General features: G+C 34.1%; 1 non-coding gene across 2 annotated transcripts in view; it reads left to right on the top strand.

Annotated features, from left to right (window-relative positions):
• Positions 1–18203, top strand: part of LOC118271273 (uncharacterized) — a 94473-nt gene that overhangs the window by 38322 nt on the left and 37948 nt on the right. For both annotated transcript variants that reach the window (XR_007705613.1, XR_007705612.1), the window contains exon 3: positions 17071–17143. This is a non-coding gene — a transcript (uncharacterized LOC118271273). The remainder of the gene's footprint in view (positions 1–17070; positions 17144–18203) is intronic.

Genomic DNA, 18203 nt, shown 5'->3' with positions numbered 1-18203 from the left:
GTAACACAAACGGGCCGCATAGTTATTTATTTATCTATTTATAGGGCGAGCCAAGTGTTCGCTTCATTACTTGTGAACATATTGCCGTGTTTACGCTGTGTATTTCTGGAGCTAGCCGTGTGTTCCGCCACGTGTGGCCGTAGTGCCACTGGCTGTATAACGAGATGTCTCGGCCCTTTGATTCTGTGAAAAAGTTGAGGACTAGCTTCGTTAGTTCGATTTTTCAATTTGTTCCATTTTATATCGAACCCTGATGCTTGAAATTCGAACCGCATTTGAATTCACCGCCGTTTTTCGTTTCGCTGAATGAACTACTCTCAACTTTTTGGTAAATAATACAACTACATATTCCTACCCAAGTTTTTCCTCACATCTCATTCACTGCAGGTATTGGATCCAATTTATTTGAGTTGTACAACTTTTATAAAGATAAAGTTGTACATCGATGCAATTTTCATTTGCTAAATAAATAGTGAAGGAAATAAATATCTTTCTCCGAAGAAACATCTTCTGTATTTTATTTAAGAACTAACAAAAACTACAGCTTTTAAAGGCAATTCGAAAGAACTGCGGCGCGGAGTCAATTTATTTTCCTGCTAGACGTCAATAAAGATAAATTGATCGTATTCCGTTTAAGGGCTCAACTACTGCTTGCTTCAAAAAAATATCAACAAGAAAGAACTCGAATAATACTGACGAATTGCTTTTTACCGTGTTTTGAGTTTCTAGCATCAATTTTAAGTTTTGTAACAACCTTTTACTGCTTGAGGTATTCTAAAATCTCTTCTACTTACACAACAACTTTTTCAATGAAACTATTTAAGATAAGACGAAGATTAATGTTTAAAATTTTTAATAAAGTAATTCTTAATCCCGAACATGTTTAAACATAGGATAAGGGCACGTCCCGTCCTTCTTACGCAAACTGATAAGAATTTCTGTCCTTTCAGTGCTAATATATTAAACTAACTTCCGAGAATGTACTTAAGGATATGTCTGAAGTTGGGCCCGGAATAGGTCTCCTGGGACATTTGAGAACAAGGATCTAAGTTCTAGGGTCCAAGGTCCTAATGTTCTGATCGTGATTGTAATCGTAGTTGCTATTGTCAATTTAGAGGGACCGGTCTCTAGGGGTGACTCGATGGTTAATGATTTTTGAGGTCCTGATGGTATTAACACCTACATAGCTTATTGGAGACTGGATAATATACACTATTATTTCAACTTGTTTAAAAAAAAACGTTTTTTTAGTCTAGAATGAGAACTTTTAACAAACTCCAAAATGGTTGAAGATTTTCAGTTAATGTTTTATCTACCTTTATATAATTAAGTAATGTCTAAAGCTGAAGAGTTTGTTTGTATGAACGCTCTAATCTCCGGAACCACTGGTCCGATTTAAATAGTTATAATTTTATTGGATAGTGTATTTATAGAGGAAGGCTATATGCTATAAAACATCGCTCTGTGACTAATAAGAACCGAGCAGAGGGTGAAACTGTGCGTAAAAACGGGAGTAAAAAAACGCACTTTATAATTTATTTCTTAAAATGTAGTGATTTTATTTGCAGTACGTGACAATACCTGCAAAGATAAACCTAACACGTGTGTGTATATAACTTCAGCTTAAAAATTCAAAAACAGAATTTTCAATCCAGATTCGATTTTATTTGATCTCTGTCAATCGTCCAGTCGTTATAAAATAAAAATGAAAAAAAAAAAACTAAATTGTTGAGTAACGATCCAATATTTCATTTTGACGCTATTGTTGGTGTTTTCAATTTATTCTACGAATTTATCAGTCAATGTAAAATTTATTGACGCTTTGTAAGCGTTCATCATTTGGAATCTGTAAAAAGTATTACGTAAGTTATCTTCATACCTCTATTTGCTACAGGTGTAGTTAAAAACGGTCGTGGGGTTTAAGACACCCGCTCCTCATGCATTAGGCTGCGGATTCTAAATCAACCAACGACAAAGTACCAATGTGACTTTTTCCGAGTTATAACTATGTACTTTCTAAGACTATTTAGACACCACTGACGAACGGCTACTTAAATTCAAGACTACAACACAAAAAAAAACAAAACAGATACATGATAAATTCCAAACGTATGTAAAAGCTAAAATGAAACAAAAATGGCGTTTTCCATCAAATATTCCAAACTTAGATGGTACTTAAAGGATTTTCTTCTAAAAATACGACAATCTTCAGACTTGGGATAATATAATACTTGGAATAGAATACTTTACTAAATCAGACTTTGAATAATAAAGTACTAGGATTTCATAAATCTTAACTCCCTTAGTACGAGTTTGCTTTACGTTCAACGAGATCGAAACGTTACCGAGTTCTGCGCTCTAATTGGTCGGTTCTTTGGAGCAAGCTTGCTAGGCCCAATTACCATCCTCTCCAATCTCTCTAATCCCCAAATCCTCAAATTCCTAACACAAAAAACGCACTTGTAACGACCCTGGTGTTTTGACTGTCTATGTACGGCGCTGATTGCCTACCATCAGGTGATCCGTCAGTTCGTTTACCGGCTTATCTCATAAAAAATGTACCTAAAATAAAATTTAATTTCTTAAAAGTCAAGGTATCTTCCAAAGTTACGTAATCAATGTTTATATTTCAATTTCGTGCGATTTCAAATTACTTTAAAATTCTACCTCAACTCTCAAAGAGATTTCGTGTCCCGTAATATTTAATGCCATTTATTAATTTAATAAAAACGTGATCTAATTTATTTATTTTTTATTTACAGGTAATGTCAAGCACAGCGGTGTTTAAAGTGAACAACAGCGCCCACGTATTCTTGGTATGTGGCGAGTTTTGGAACTAAAAGTAAAAGTTAATGCTTTTATTTTTTATACAATTTAAACCCAGTAACAAAATTGATGAATTAACATTAACATCTAAATAAGTTTTCGAGCTTTGTAAATTGGAGTCCATTTGTTCAAACCGTCCAACTCTAACTTAACAAACATTTCAAAATAACTAAATATCATTGAACAATGAAACGAAATTTAAATTTTCGTTAGTGAGTTGTAAACTTACAATAGAGTTCCAAATGGAACAACAACACAATTGATTAATATTCACATTAGCATGCATTATAATCCCTTGGTCCATAACCGAAACACTTAGTTATTTAAATCGACTCTAAACTTAATTGACATCTCTTAATCCCAGTGCGCATCCCCAAACATACAATAATTGATTCAGGCCCACGCAAATTGTATCGTTGATGACACAAAGCGAGGATAATGAGATTTCACAGTGACCTGTTCGTAATCCTGGCCCTAGCTATAATTATGAAGCTGCGCAACAGAGGCGGTACAAATATTTGCTCTAGTCAAGATTACCGCGGAAGCAGATGGTATAAGTCAAATTTTGATGAAAAAATTCCAACGTTGCTGTTTACTTTAGCCCCGAGACTGTAATGAACGCCATCCCTGTTCCCCAAAATCATAAAAACGTTAGATGAGTTATTTTTACGCGTATTCTGTTAGTTTGTGTGGTGTCCTTTGAACGAAATACGTTTGTATACATCTTCTTTTCTGTAATGCGTTTCGTGTTTATTTTCCTTTTTTGGTATATTTTTTATTTTACTATAGATAGCGTTGAAATTCATTTTTTGTCGTTAAGATCTTTTTGTGGGACTGCACTGATTTACATAACGCCTTAAGGTGGTTGCCATTTAGTATAACATGATGGCAAAGCCCAAGCTTCGCCGTATTGCCAAAATTTACATGTGGTCCCATTTTCGGTGGTTTTTAACATACAAAAAATAAAGTAAAACAAAAATGCTTTATGAGGTCTGGTGTAAAATTAGCATTGGGATCGACATCTGAGAATTTATCTCGTGCATTCCTACCTGCTTGAGATTTTTTCTCGGCGGTACATTCGTGTTTCCTAAAACCATTGGGGGAAATTCAACACCGAAATTCATTCAAGTTTCGCTACCCAAAAAACTTAGTCGAAAGTTTACGACAAAAACTGAAGTTTTATCTACTTCGGCGGCGACTTAAATTTCATTTAAGGCCATTGTGTAGTGGGGCAGGGATGGAGTGCGGCAATCTGGTGCTATTTTCGTGCGTAGGTGTCTCAGCTATTTTAGTAAGGGCTGGAATATATTTTAAAGCAATTAACATTCTTTAGCATCCAAAATTACCATAGAACACCACTTTGAAAAACTTAAATCCATTTAACTATTAGGAAAATAAACCACATAACGCTTGGTTTACTACGTAATTAATTGTACCTTAAATGTGTCCGTTATTACCAAATATAACAGTTTACGACTGTTTTCATACATGACTTTCTGATCACCTAGTAAAAATTTTTACACCTTATATGACCGTAAACGCGACATTCATCAATACCCGTATAGCAGGGTGAACTATATTAGCTCATATGGCCTCGGTTTACGTCATACCTCTTTTTAAACTATAACTAACGAGTCTAGAAGCTTCCTACATGATTTTTATTTCCTTGTCCTGACACTAATGAACTAGGTATACCACCATTACAAAGTGTTTTAAAGCATTTTTAATGCAATTATCAAGTTGTGCAGACATTTAAATGCCGGGTCTGGCCAACAGAACTATCTGTTGTCTTGCTAAACCAGACACGTCCGCTAAGGTCACGTTCGGGACTAATTACTAAGAAAACACAACATTAGTCAACCGTTGTTTGAGGCCGTATGACTCGCCCACGTGACCTGTAAGACATCTGGACGAAATATATAACATGTACCCAGTAAACATAAAATGTGTATCGGGTACGCATTACAAGTAAAATAAAAAGATCATTGATCAAGTGCCATTGGCGAGTTAGCACCTCAGTACGCCCCTGTAGCCTGTATATAAAACACGGTCGATTGTGTCGTAAAATACATTTTAGATCCCACCACCAACTTTCGGGGATTACGGATGAATTATTAATGTGGGCATTCACATAAAACCTGGGCCTTTTTTTATATTATTCGCCGTTATTTTGTTTCTTACGGTTGCCTAACGTTTTCCTGGTCGATCTTATTTATGGGAGGTTGGTACCACGTGTTGCATATTTGACGGGCTCCGCGCTAAGCTCTTGAAATGGTTCGAGAAAAATGTGTACTGGCTGAAAGAAAAGTTGGATGGAGTTGACTTGCTTTATTTAAAACTTGTTTGGTGGAACGAACTTAGTTTCCTAAACTTCTTAGGTCTTTGAACACAGTTACAATAAAATAGGATTATGATACCTAATAATTATACGTACCTATTTTGTTTTTCTATTATGCTTTTTCGTTCCACTGTTAGTAATTATTCTATAGCTACAATATCTAAAATTAAAAGTAGATTCTGTTATAATTACTGGGTGGATGCAAATCTATATTTAATTACTGTTTTCATAGTGTCAGTACAATAATACCACGTTTCTGTTCCCCTTAATTGAATATTTCACGAAAAATACCGTTTATTTTTATATCTATCATGTATTTCAAGGTAGAACAAAGTAATGTTTAATTATTTTATCAATCAATCTCGCTGTTGTTCAAAGAAGACGGGTTAAGTGGTGTTAACCCAGTTTATTATATTGGGCTTAGAATTCGTAAATAAAAAATTGTACATTTCTCTAAAGACTAGTTTCATTAAAATTTGAGTTAACCTATTTTAGTAGGTATCTATTAAAATAGGTTAACTGTACCTATATTTAGTTGCCATATCTTTTTTTTTCTGCTTTACCAAAATAAGTGACATTTTCCTTTCAAATTATGCAGCAAGCTTTTTAATTTAAAATTCAATAAAAAATAAACACATTTTTTAATATTATTCTAATTATATTCTGCACCCGCAGATTCTTCCTCAAAAATAACACGACCAAATACATCCAATGTCAGCCAACGTGACCCTTTATTTTCATAATGAACATTCATTCAAAATGCCAGTTTTTATCACAGAGCCATCTGTTGATTTTCTTTGTAAAACTCCATCCTTTGTTCCGGATTAGATTCATTGAACTTCGAGACTTATAACTTTATGATAAGGTTTATTGTTGTACTTGAGTAGTTTGAGTAAAGAAGGCATTGTTCAGGATAGTATAGAGGGCGCCCGTATCGTTTCACATGTGCATTACTCGTTAGGGCTTCATAAGCACTTTTGTGCCCGTATGTCCCTACAAAGATGACTTTGCTTGTTTAACTAGTGGGGATCACTTAACTTTGAGCTTTATGCAGTTGTAATAGGGGTGTTTAGTGAAGTTTCCCTTTGTGTCAAATTAGAAGTAGCTTGTGGATTGAATGGATTATGTAAATACGGCTTGTGAAGTTTTAATTGGGGCATATATTGCTATAATTGACGTTTATGATGCATTATGTTTGTTTGTTGTACCAAAATGTCTTTTGTGTCAAACTATGATACATTTAGTACGTGATCTTGAACTTTATAGCTGTACTACTTCAACTTATCATTTAGCACTAGTGATGTTAAATGAGCAAGATACTGATATTGATCACCCATTCAATCAAAGTATAGTACACAAACAATATTTTCTATGCAATAGCAACGTCACGCCTTTTATTCCCGAAGGGGTAGGCACATTACGACCGCACGTAATGCCGCTGTACATTTCTTATACTACATTACTTGATCTAAACAAACAAACAAGTAAAGCTAAATAAAAGCGTTTAAAAATTGGTCTTCTGTCTCCAGATTCTGAGTATAATTTGTACGGAATAAGGACACAGAGACACAAGTACTTAGAAACGAAAATAGAATAACATTCCGTATTAATTAATCAAAATAGTCTTCAAAATAAAGTCTTAACAAACGGTAATTTCTAAGAAATTCGTTTAAGTTCAATTTGTTTGAATCTCGACGTTATTTTGTAGAAAGCATAAGGTCTATATTACGTTACATTAAATAGAAATCTGAATTTAAGAGATTAGGGAGTTTTATGAAAGAAATTAAGTTCATCAAAAATATTAATTTATAAGAAGAATCGTTTTAATGATTTGATTCGACATATTAAAATGGAGATGTATTTAAATTAATTGAAGACACTTTTTAAGCTTACACATTTTAATTAGCGTCACACAGAAAAGTGAAAATGTGAAAACTGCTACTAAAAATAACAACTTTAAGAATTTCCCATCGCATTCACACACTAACAATAAAAATGTACTTTATCTTTGAAACTGAACTTACTATTGTTTCTGATACAACTTAGTTGCACCAATAACCTATGTAAGTAAACCATTTCCTTTGTAGATTATTTGTAAATAAATTGTTCCTATCTAAACCACAAAAGACAACAGTTTTTTTTTAAATTGGTCTTCGTAAATTTTTACTATTACTACAAGTATGCCCAAATAACAAGAAATGCACCAATTAATTCAATTCTATCATCATGGAGACTATATGCCTAATCACTACTTCTAATCAATTCTTTCGTTTTCATCCTTACATTCACCAAGATACCACCAGTCTACCCTTTAATATCCACCATTCACCTAGTACATAGTATCTTTGTGATCAAACTAAACAGCTGATTTGCCATTACAAATACATTATAGCATTTGTCAATCTGTTAACTTCGATTCTGCAGTGCTAGTGTCATGTCGATACATACCCAACGCTGATGAGACGATAGTGTTTCGAGCACTAACGTCGACTGCTTCAAGCGATCCATCCAATGCCCGTTTTAACAGCTGTCTGTAATCGCCGAATGAGGCCCGCATTCTCTTATCAACGGTTACGCCATCTGTTCAATGCGTGTGGCCGATAGAGTGAATGACTTCACTATTTAGATACCTTAGTACTTAGTCTACTGGAAGTTATCTAGGCTGTGGGAATTTTTCGTTTTTTATTGTGTGTTCCGGAGCGTAAAACGTTAGTCGCTTTTTGTAGAACATTATTCTCTCTTCCTCTATTCTTTTCACGTCCTTTTATAGTAAGGCTTTTATTTTATTTTTTTCATCACTAATGAACAGAGTGTAACTAAAAAAGATGCCGTGTTTATTAAAATAAGTATTAAGAGCGTTAAGTAAATAGCTCTAGCAACTATTTGAGCCTTCGAAAGCTATGGGACAGGAAAGCAATACTGCCAAGCTGTAGTTACACCATTTTACGTAATTCTAGTATTAGTATTCTAAACCATAATCGTCGCCAAATGACTCACTGTCTTCGTCCTCTGTTTAACCCATTTCTCACACTTGATACGTACCATTTGCAGTTCAACTTATAAATAAAATACATTAGCACCTCGTTTTCTACCACTACTTCCCGTTATATGCTTGCAAAACCAATAGCGCTATTTATAGCAAAAACATCCAGTGTTTTCGCTTTAAATGCAAATCCCTAGAAAACATTCAGTTTTATCCACCAAATACTACAAAAGGCTTTAAAAATCCATTGAACATTTAGTGTAAACAGTAAAAAAGCGTTCAGTCCAATAGTTTCGAACCTCATATAGGCTTTGGATAGACATGAATTGACGTTTTTCACAGCTGGTCCCCGTAGTGAGAATTCCAATTATGCTGTCGTTTGTCCTTTTTCCTACAAATCTGGTTCTACTATAGTTCCAAATACTTGAAAACCACAAAGGATTTCTGAATGTATGGTGTTGTCTGTGAATTCTGGTTTACCCTTTTGATATGATACTAGTACGATAGCAGGCATTGCAGCGCGCTGTGTATTAATTGAAAAGGAATGTGGTCTATTGATGCTGAAGCCTATTCTGATTGGACCTAGCTTCTGAGTACAGTTTGCTTAATACGAATACCGATATCTTGTCAGGTGGTTCAATACAATCCTATTCCGAGGGAATATTCAGCGTTATTAACATATTATGTAATCTGCTCTCTAAAACGGATCTGTGTTGACTATATTAGCAAGCCTAAGCCAGTTTATAGACTTAGGTGTGAATTTCGTGTTTGTGTATAAGATTTATGTTAAACCAGAATTTTGGTGTTGGTAAAGGGATTTAATTTTACTTACTAACAATAATGTAGGCAAGTAAATCTTGAAATAAAAAGAATCACATGACTTTTATTTAAAACAAACACCAAAGATCTGTCCCAACAAAAGGAAAATCGCAATGGGAAGATCAGATTCACAATCTCGCCTACTAAACATAATTATGGGGTTCCTCAAGGAGCTATCCTGTGATCCGTTTTCTCGAATGATACTTCACATAAAAAGGCATACTGCTCCACTCATTCGTATGAAATATCTACATTCTCAACCCATCTTGCAGAAAACGAAGCATAAACATAAAAACCGGCAGCTACTTACGAAAATATACTCAGTCCTAGCTCATATGTAAATATAATACATTTATTATGTATTCCTATGTCGACTACGTGTTGCTGTATGTTCGTCTTGTTTATTTAGGCTCCGGTTGTTATAACTGTATTCTTTATAAGGGATCAATATCTTGATAGGCACTTTGTATGTTGGTTTTACAAAATGTTTTGTGTTGTAAATATTGTATGAGTTCCGATATTTATTCGGATACTGTGGGTTATGAGATGGAACAAGCCGGGTTCGCGTTGTTGTTTTGGCTATCAACGTTTGTATTGTATGTGGACTTAAGCCATGTTTAGTGAACTCCGAATATGGTATTTTAGGAAAATTATGAGGTGTGTAACAACGCTTGTTTAAGACAAAATAAAACATGACTGAACAATCATTGTAAAACGTTGCAATGACACTTGTCTAAAATGATGAAGGTTTGATCAACTGCTGTGACGACTCGAGTCTTGTTCAAACCATATTTTAAAAATAATTGCTTCTACTTTGACATCAAAATACCGAGAATAAGCTCTGCGTAGGAATGAGTAAGTACTAGTAGTAACAATAAGTTCAGACTGCCTTTTATATGAGTATTCCGTCATAAAACACCCACATATGCTTTCTTCTATATCTATACATCCGCTAAGGACCCGACGTTTATCATTACGGCGTGCGATTGTGCGTACAGACCTCAGTAGACTTCAAAGCCAAAGTTCTCTATAACTAACAAGACGGGCCAATTATATTTATAGATGGATGCCCACAAATGCCTTTTGATATATTTCTGTCCCAACTTCTAATAACAACGACTTTGGCATATCCTTTAATAGGACCTCAATTTTGATTATAAACCTTACTAACAGAGTAAGGACTAAGGACCGACCGTTCTTAAAGGATTTCGACATGTATTAGGAAAATTGATGCTCGTAAACTAATTATCTTAACACGGAAAATGCGTTCAAAGAAGCAAATATTATTGGGCTACTTCTAGTTCTAAACAGTTCACGAATAAACAAAAATATTTATATAAACTAACTACAGAAAACACTTTTAGATTCAATCTTGAATCTTGAGTCACATGCTTACATCATACCAAAACAGAAATTACGGATCTCACCACAGTAAATGTAAGTGACGAAAGAAGCCCACTTAATATTAGGCCTACCACTCATCGAGAGACAAAATATATTAAAGATGAACTCGCTAATTCACTTTGACTTGAATCTGTTGGAAATGTGTATCTAACTGAGAATATGAATATTAAAATAATACTTGAATATCGAGTAGATATCGTAATAAATTTTATTGACGAATATAACAAGGCAGCTCTTGAAATATATTGGATTATAAATGAACTGAACTTGTATGTTGGAAAAGATAAAACAAATAAGCACATTTTTATCCAAGTCTGCCATCATTGCGTGTGAACCATTGCGTCTGTTGCATCACAATTCAAACGAGTTACTCTAACCAGCTAGTCTATGCATAGCTTTATGTCCGTGATCGTGCGAAATTATGTAAAACGAAATGATGTAAAGTAAGGGCATGTTCGCATGAAATGAAAGTGCCATGGTCTAGTAAATCAACTACTCTGATATAAGGAGCACATTTGAATAAATATCAAGTTTAAATGTGAATGAATATTCTATTTCTGCGACTGTTGTGTCTATTCGTTATCTGCTGTCCGCGTTGTAATTAATTGTTTTACTCACTGTCTAATAATAGGCGCTTAATTTAGATGCGGCGTCTCGTCTTGTAGACGTGAATTTTCTTAATCTGGATGTCAAAGGACTATTAGGTCAATCGGCTTGAGGTAATGCTCCAGTGCAATCACTATATTAGCAATAATTATTACGCTAACTAAATGTTACGCGTCGAGACCGTGAGAATATTCCTTCGCAATCTTTCATTGAATCGGTCGCTTGAGATTCTAGTGATATTACACACATTTCGACTAAAAATACCTTCCTATAACATTCTATGAATACTTTCGTATTTAGCAATATCTCAGTAAAACAAATAAAGACCCTCATAGACCCAAATAACCTTTGTTCAGTTCTCAAGGCTGTCGTAAATTATACTATGTTTGTATTGGGGTTCCTACAGTCGACCACTTTGCATCAATGAATAAATAAATATTTTCTCCATTGATATCCTTTTGTTGATACTCCGAAGAAATGGTTCGTTAAAAGGAATCTATGAAATATACATGATTTAATTTGGGAGTGTTAAAGGTCTTAAGAACTGTTGTGATTTCTATTGTTTCATCTTCGTCATCTTTGAAAGGAACATTATCAATTTACATTATTGATGGTTCGCGTATAACTCATGATTTCAACATCATCAGTAGCACATCATTAATGTCTTTATTAACGACGCTGACTAAATTGATGTTTTCCTCAATGTTTCTTAGAATGCCTAATAAAAAGTATAAGACTCATCAAATTTCGTGTAGGCTGGAAGCTGAAGTAACTCTTGTTCAATGATTAATCCAGCACTTTTAATTTCATCGTCACTGTTTTTAGTTGTGAATGTATTCATACAAATTGATAACTATCTTGTATAGTTAAATTCTTGATTATTTGGATCGTCTATGAGTAGTATGGTTGCCATATCAAGAATAATCCGTCCCACTTCATCATAATTCCCTTTTCGTCAGAAAACTTATTTAGAACTTCTACGAGAGATTTAATGGATGTCGAAAAGTTGCCAGCTTTTATCATTAATTTTGCTTTTGTAATACGATTACATGATACGACCAGATTTGTTTGTGTACTTTATCTTTTACTTTTCTTAATAATAATATTAGGTATCTTTTCATTGTTCCAAAATTGATCCGATTTTCAAACTCTTATTGGAATTAATTTTCAAGTTTAGTTCAGGATAATGTTGTTATTGTTTAAGGAAGTTTTGCTTTTAGTCATGTTTTCGGTAGCTTATTTGATGTAAGAGGAGTCGGTATTTGAATAACTGGAAGCAAATCTTTTGCGTACAGTAATGATTTTTATAGTTTGGTTTTTAATCAAGTCTACCTTAAGCTTTAACATTTCAAATAGCATTGTCCTGTTTATTACCCTGGCATGCAGTATAAAATTCATCTACGTTAATTTCAGCCCCTATACAAATAAAGGCACCTTTATTTCTGCACCTCATTTCCCTGCACCATTTAATTTGGTTGAAAGTACCCGACCCCCTTCGAAAACATGGTACATTTTAATATAATGCAACAATAACTTAATTAGCACAATACATATACGGCAGCAGTTTCCAAAATTAATTAGCCCACCTTTTGTCGCGGTTTAATTTAAAATTTATTTCGATTCGTCCGCCATTTTCTGGGTACGGGGTAATTACGTCGGCGTTTCGTATTTTAACTTAATTCGCTTACGTTTTCGCTTTTTTTATTAAATTTTGTATTTTTATTGCGTTCTTTGATATACTTAGATAATTGTTGGGAGTTTTATGAAGAATGGGGTTTATGATAGAAAAATAAAAAGTTTCTTTTTATTTGTTTCGATTAGGTAAGTTTGCTAAAGATGTAATCATGAAAGTGAATTAAACAGTTAAACCTAATTTAATCAGCAAAAATTACCCGAAGAGTTTTTTCTTAATTACGACGTATTTTATCCCTTCCATAATTACCTTTTTTTGAGGGGTGAAAATCATCCAATAATTTCTCTCCTCTTGAGCGAGGCGAGAGGGAGTGTCAGACGCTTACTGACTAAAACCACCCCGTTCCTACTCCTGCTTTTCGAGCCGGAGCCTCGGTAACCCACTAGGCAGTCCACACCTCCGGATCAGCCTTACTGGGCCCCATCTTTTGTGCTGTAATGGCTTTTTGAGGCGCTTTCACAAATACTTATCGGTCCAAACCAAACTCAGTACTAACCATCTAGAAAAATCTCAAAATCCTATTCTAACAAAAATCAAACAACAAACATTGTCAACACTAAATTCAATTTAATTAACGTTGTTGTCTACATCAAATTCATTAGCGGCAACAAGTTTAACTCAGTTAGGTACAATTTATTTCGTTGACGCTTCGTGTTATGAACTGTCCCTACTGTTGTGTACTTTATTTATCTGTGGCTACACTGGACGCCTGAGATAAAGCGGTGTCATGATGAACCCATTTATTTTAGTACCCAGTACACTATGAAGGGCAAATTTTTGTAGCGAAGGGCATGAAGAGAGAGCCCCTGATAATTCTTTGTTAACTTGATTAAAAGTAAAGACACGTTTGTTTTGGGCTTGTTACAAAAGTTAAGAGGTTTATCTGAGGAGTTGGTTTGGTAGTTTTATTTTGATTATGTTGATGAAAGTAATTGTTTTGTAAAAGTATGTCTTTTGTGGTCCCCAAAAGTGGCCGTAGTTGAAACATTACTGTATCAAAATTGTAAATCACACTGTACACTATGGATGCATTAAAGTGATTTGATTTGATTTAAATAGTTGATTATTTAAAGAAATAAAAGTAAGTTTATAAGGCATTACGATCTAACTCCATCCTACTCTCGAAATCTTAACAACTCCGACGTCCAGAAATGAAATAATTTCGCGTAATATAATTCTGCCCATATTCCAATTCTGGTTCCCTTAATTAGGGCCCAAGCATTTAGCATACGGGCCCGGTAATGAAAAGGGCCGAGTAAATAAAGTCGAACCCTTGTCAACGCCTACGACAACATAAAGTCATGGACACACTGAACTTATAGTTAACTAATTGTACGACTAAAATTATTTGCGAAACACTAGTTGTTTGTCTTAAGTTTGTAGTTTAGTCTATCTTGTGATAGGAAGTGTCAAGTTTTCGTCGTAGGTCAGTTAACTAAGTTCCTAGAAAATTTAAACGTAAACGTATCTTGTGGCGACGCGACGCATTACCAGTGACAGGTGATAGAAATCGCGCATAGACGATCGACGATCAAATCAATGGATGACGTCATAAATCCTATATCGCACATGTGAAAATTACATGTGAATAAAAATGGATAGAAAATCCCAACGAACTATAGTGGGGCAGAAAGCCAGGCATGATCACCTCGCCTGGTTGGAGGATATTCTTATCAAACTTTACTCCCTGTTCCCTACAATCTATTTGTTCCTAATAGATTACTAACATATGAACACGGAAAAAAGATCCGTAGTGTTTATCAGTATACAAAATCAATGAAAAGCAAAATACCAATTGCAAACACCTTCAAAACTTTAAGCATGTTCTTCACTCGCCCCAGCGAAAAAGATTAATGCATGTTAAATTAAAATTGTAATTTGTCTTCGCAGCAGCTTAGGCCAGTGTGTCCGTGCCTTTAATCGGTAGCACTTGAGTTGATAGAGTGTGAAATTACGAAACCTTGAGTTGGGATCTCAATGACGATATTGTGGAGATCTTGTGTTGTCATTGATTCTGATATATCCGCATAAGTATTTATATTTATAACACTCGAAATAAATTTGATACCTACCTATGTTTATACATGTGTTCATTGTTTATGCAAATTATGTGTTTTTAAAGTATGTACGTAAGTTAACCTGCTTTGTTGCTCTAGTGACGAAATATGGATTTTTGTTTACTAGTTTTCCACAATTTTAATGTCAATAAAAGTTACTTTTATTTCACTGTTCTTCTATAATGCTTTTTATCTCACGATAAAAATCTTTTAGTAATTGTGTCCCAAAAATATGGATAAAGCCAACTAACAAAATTCATTGAAATTATAAAATAAAACAATATCTTCACCGCTCCACAACGCCTTCAAATTATCTCTATTAAGATCCAAAATTGTAAAACTTTTATTAAAATCCTTGCAAGTTTCAAAAAATATTAGAATCTGATACTTAATTAAGAAAAATCTCGACACTGACAGGTGTTCACTGTTAATAATATCGTAAAGCAAAAGACGAAGTTTTATAAAACAAAATGAAGCTAAGAAAAATTTATAATAAGGCAGATTTTTAAGATATTTCGTCTAGAACTTAAGAAATCTTGATCGCGTAGCTTCTCTTTTCGACTCAACACGAGTTAACTCTTCAATTTTAAACCCGATTGCCACATATGACCAACATTATGTAAGATTGCGTAGTCAGTCCATTCACAATAGATTAGAAATCGCCTAATGCCATTCTTGAATTCGCCTTTGCCAATTATTGAACCCACTTCGCAAGGTCGCGCCATCTAGCGACCATTGTTGTCGTTGCAGTTCATGCACATGTAACTAGATGGCGCTGAATACAATTATGGACCCTCTTACATACGAGTGCATTGAGAAATTGAAGTGTTGTGAAAATAACGTGTACCAACTACTTTTTTTTTTGTTCTATATGATATGTGTGTTAGTATCTTTTATTTTTATTATAATACCAGCAGTCATATTCAATCTGATATCTAGGCTAATTATTAACTGTAATAAATAAACACTCAATGTACCTAATAGTTATACAACGTAATGACAAAATCGTTTTGTCCGTCAATTTAACGAAAGCGTGTCGACAAGCTAGCATTACTCGTAACCTTGAGAAAGTGACAATGAACTTCAAAATATGTAACACGGGTCCAACACTGAGATTTCGCATTAAATATTTTATTGAAATCTGAATTCAGTATTTTTTATCACGACATTGTAATGTTCAGTGTTTTAAATCGTATTGTTTTTGCTACTGTGATTTTAACATTCAAACAATGAATTAAAATATCGTTTTATAAAAACCTGTACCTACGTAGTTTCTTCTGTATACAGAAAAACTAGTAAACGCTTTTTTTAGACAATAAATCAATTATTGTTTTCGAAGAAAACTCTTTATACTTACTTCCCCGAAAAACCAAAATCTAACAAACACTCCGTATATAAGATTCCTCAAAAGAAAAACATTCCGTAGATAACTAAAATAAACAGATCAGATAGAAAGAGAGAGAAAGCCATACAAGGAACAAAAAACTACCAAAAATATCCTAGAAACCGTCTGGAAACCACTGAATCACGTCTGTCACTACCTGAACTCGATCATTATATATTTTTTGTTTATTCAAGGCCGTAGGTAACAGACACAAACGGTCAAAACGTGCTCCGCTAGTTCAGTCGACGGATAACGAACTTCTGTTCTCGGCTTTATAATGTTCATGCGCCGTTTTTGGAGCTCTTTGTCCCTAAACGCTTGTATGAAATAGCAACAGCTTATGGGCTATGGAATTTTGTGCTATTTTATTGAGTTTGAGTATTATTTTATTTAGCCTATGTATGATTACGTTATGTATATTCTAGTATGTTAAGTATCATAAAAAATTATAAGCTACGTTAATCTAAAAAAAAAATGTTGTGGTGTTGCGTGGATGTTATCAAATTTTGCTTAGTGAACCACGTGTTATTTCAGCACTATCTTAGGCGTGTTCAAGCTAAGTTTTAATCATGTAACATCATAGATTTCTTACGTCTAGTATTGTTAAGAAAAAACTTGCAACTAACTGCCGCACTCACAGACATTTAATGTAACACATATGTACACATTGTTGTACCAGTTTCACGCCTTAACTTTTACATGCTACAAGGATGTATTTTCATAGTATAGCTACATAGCACATCTCTGGTGGAAAAGCACCCAAATTAAGAAAAAACTAGTATAAACTGAGGCTCTAAATTGTAACTAAGTCTGTCGTCCGCATTGACGTCATCACAAAAACTTCTTTAAGTATTGCTTATTTCGTTTTATTATAAGTTAACAGTCTTGCATTTTAAATAATCATGTTCCTAAGATATAAAACAACTTATGATATTAATATGAATTGTTAATTTGTTACAGAACTGAAGCTTCGCGAGAGACGGCGCGCTGGCCGCGAAACATGAATTAGATATCGCACCAACGATATCGAAACGTAAGTTTTTACTTTTATACCTATTATAAAATTATATAAATTTAAATAGTAGTACCATTTACCATTTTATTTGTAAACATTTTAAGTCAAAGCGTTGAAAATTGAGAAAATAAAAGTATAATTAAAAACATGCCTATCTAAAATTCTTGTTTTCGTTTTAATACAACTCCTAGCCCTTAGTATTCTCATGTCTACCAGAGAGTCTAGTGTGAGTTTTTTTGTAAGTTAACACAATCGAAACTAAGTTTTGCCCTCTGTATGAGTATGAATTTGCGCTCTTATTGGTTGGTTTATTTGAGCCGGCCAATCAGACCGCTGAATGTGCTCTCGTTACGATCACTTTAAACGTAAAGCAAACTCGTAGTAAGGGTTCTGATTGGTTAGATCATTTGAACTGGTCAACCAGAGGGTTAAACGCGGTAATGTTTCGATTGCGTTAACGTAAAAAAAATCAACTAAGCCGTCTGCTGATTAATGGAGAACAGGTTCCTATATACTTTCTTTATGACTTGACGTGACTGAATAATTCCGTAACAGAAGTACGAAAGTAGCTATACCTACTCATATCTCTTAATTCTCGAAATTAAGCGTCTCCTAACAAGGTTTGCTACGTACTTAATTAGATTTCATATACAGAACAAGAATTTTCCATTCGGTACTCGCGTTGTTTAGGATAATTCAAACAGAAATAATAATTATTCAAACAAAATCCTCCATTCTCATGTTTGCTTAGGTCCTGATTGTAGCCAACTAATGAACGAGACATCACCACTTGGAATTTGAACTCTAAAACCGATGTATAAAACACATTTTTGTTCAAACTCTCTAATTGAGACTTAACTTTATAATTTTTGGATTTCGTTAAAAATGTATTAGTTCGGGTACATGTGACAGTTTCTAGATAATCTGTTTGATGTGTGTTTGGTAATGTTGTTTGCCTTTAATTATGCTGCTACTAGTTATGTTCTGCGGTTTCGCCCGTGTAGTACATGTACAAACATATCGCCTAAGCGTATGATACATGACATGACACTCGAGACCATTAGTTACATACGTACAT

This window comes from Spodoptera frugiperda, chromosome 9 (assembly GCF_023101765.2).
Source record: "Spodoptera frugiperda isolate SF20-4 chromosome 9, AGI-APGP_CSIRO_Sfru_2.0, whole genome shotgun sequence".
NCBI lineage: Eukaryota > Metazoa > Arthropoda > Insecta > Lepidoptera > Noctuidae > Spodoptera > Spodoptera frugiperda.
The sequence above is the reverse complement of the archived record's forward strand: the minus strand, read 5'-3'. Positions and strand labels throughout refer to the sequence as shown.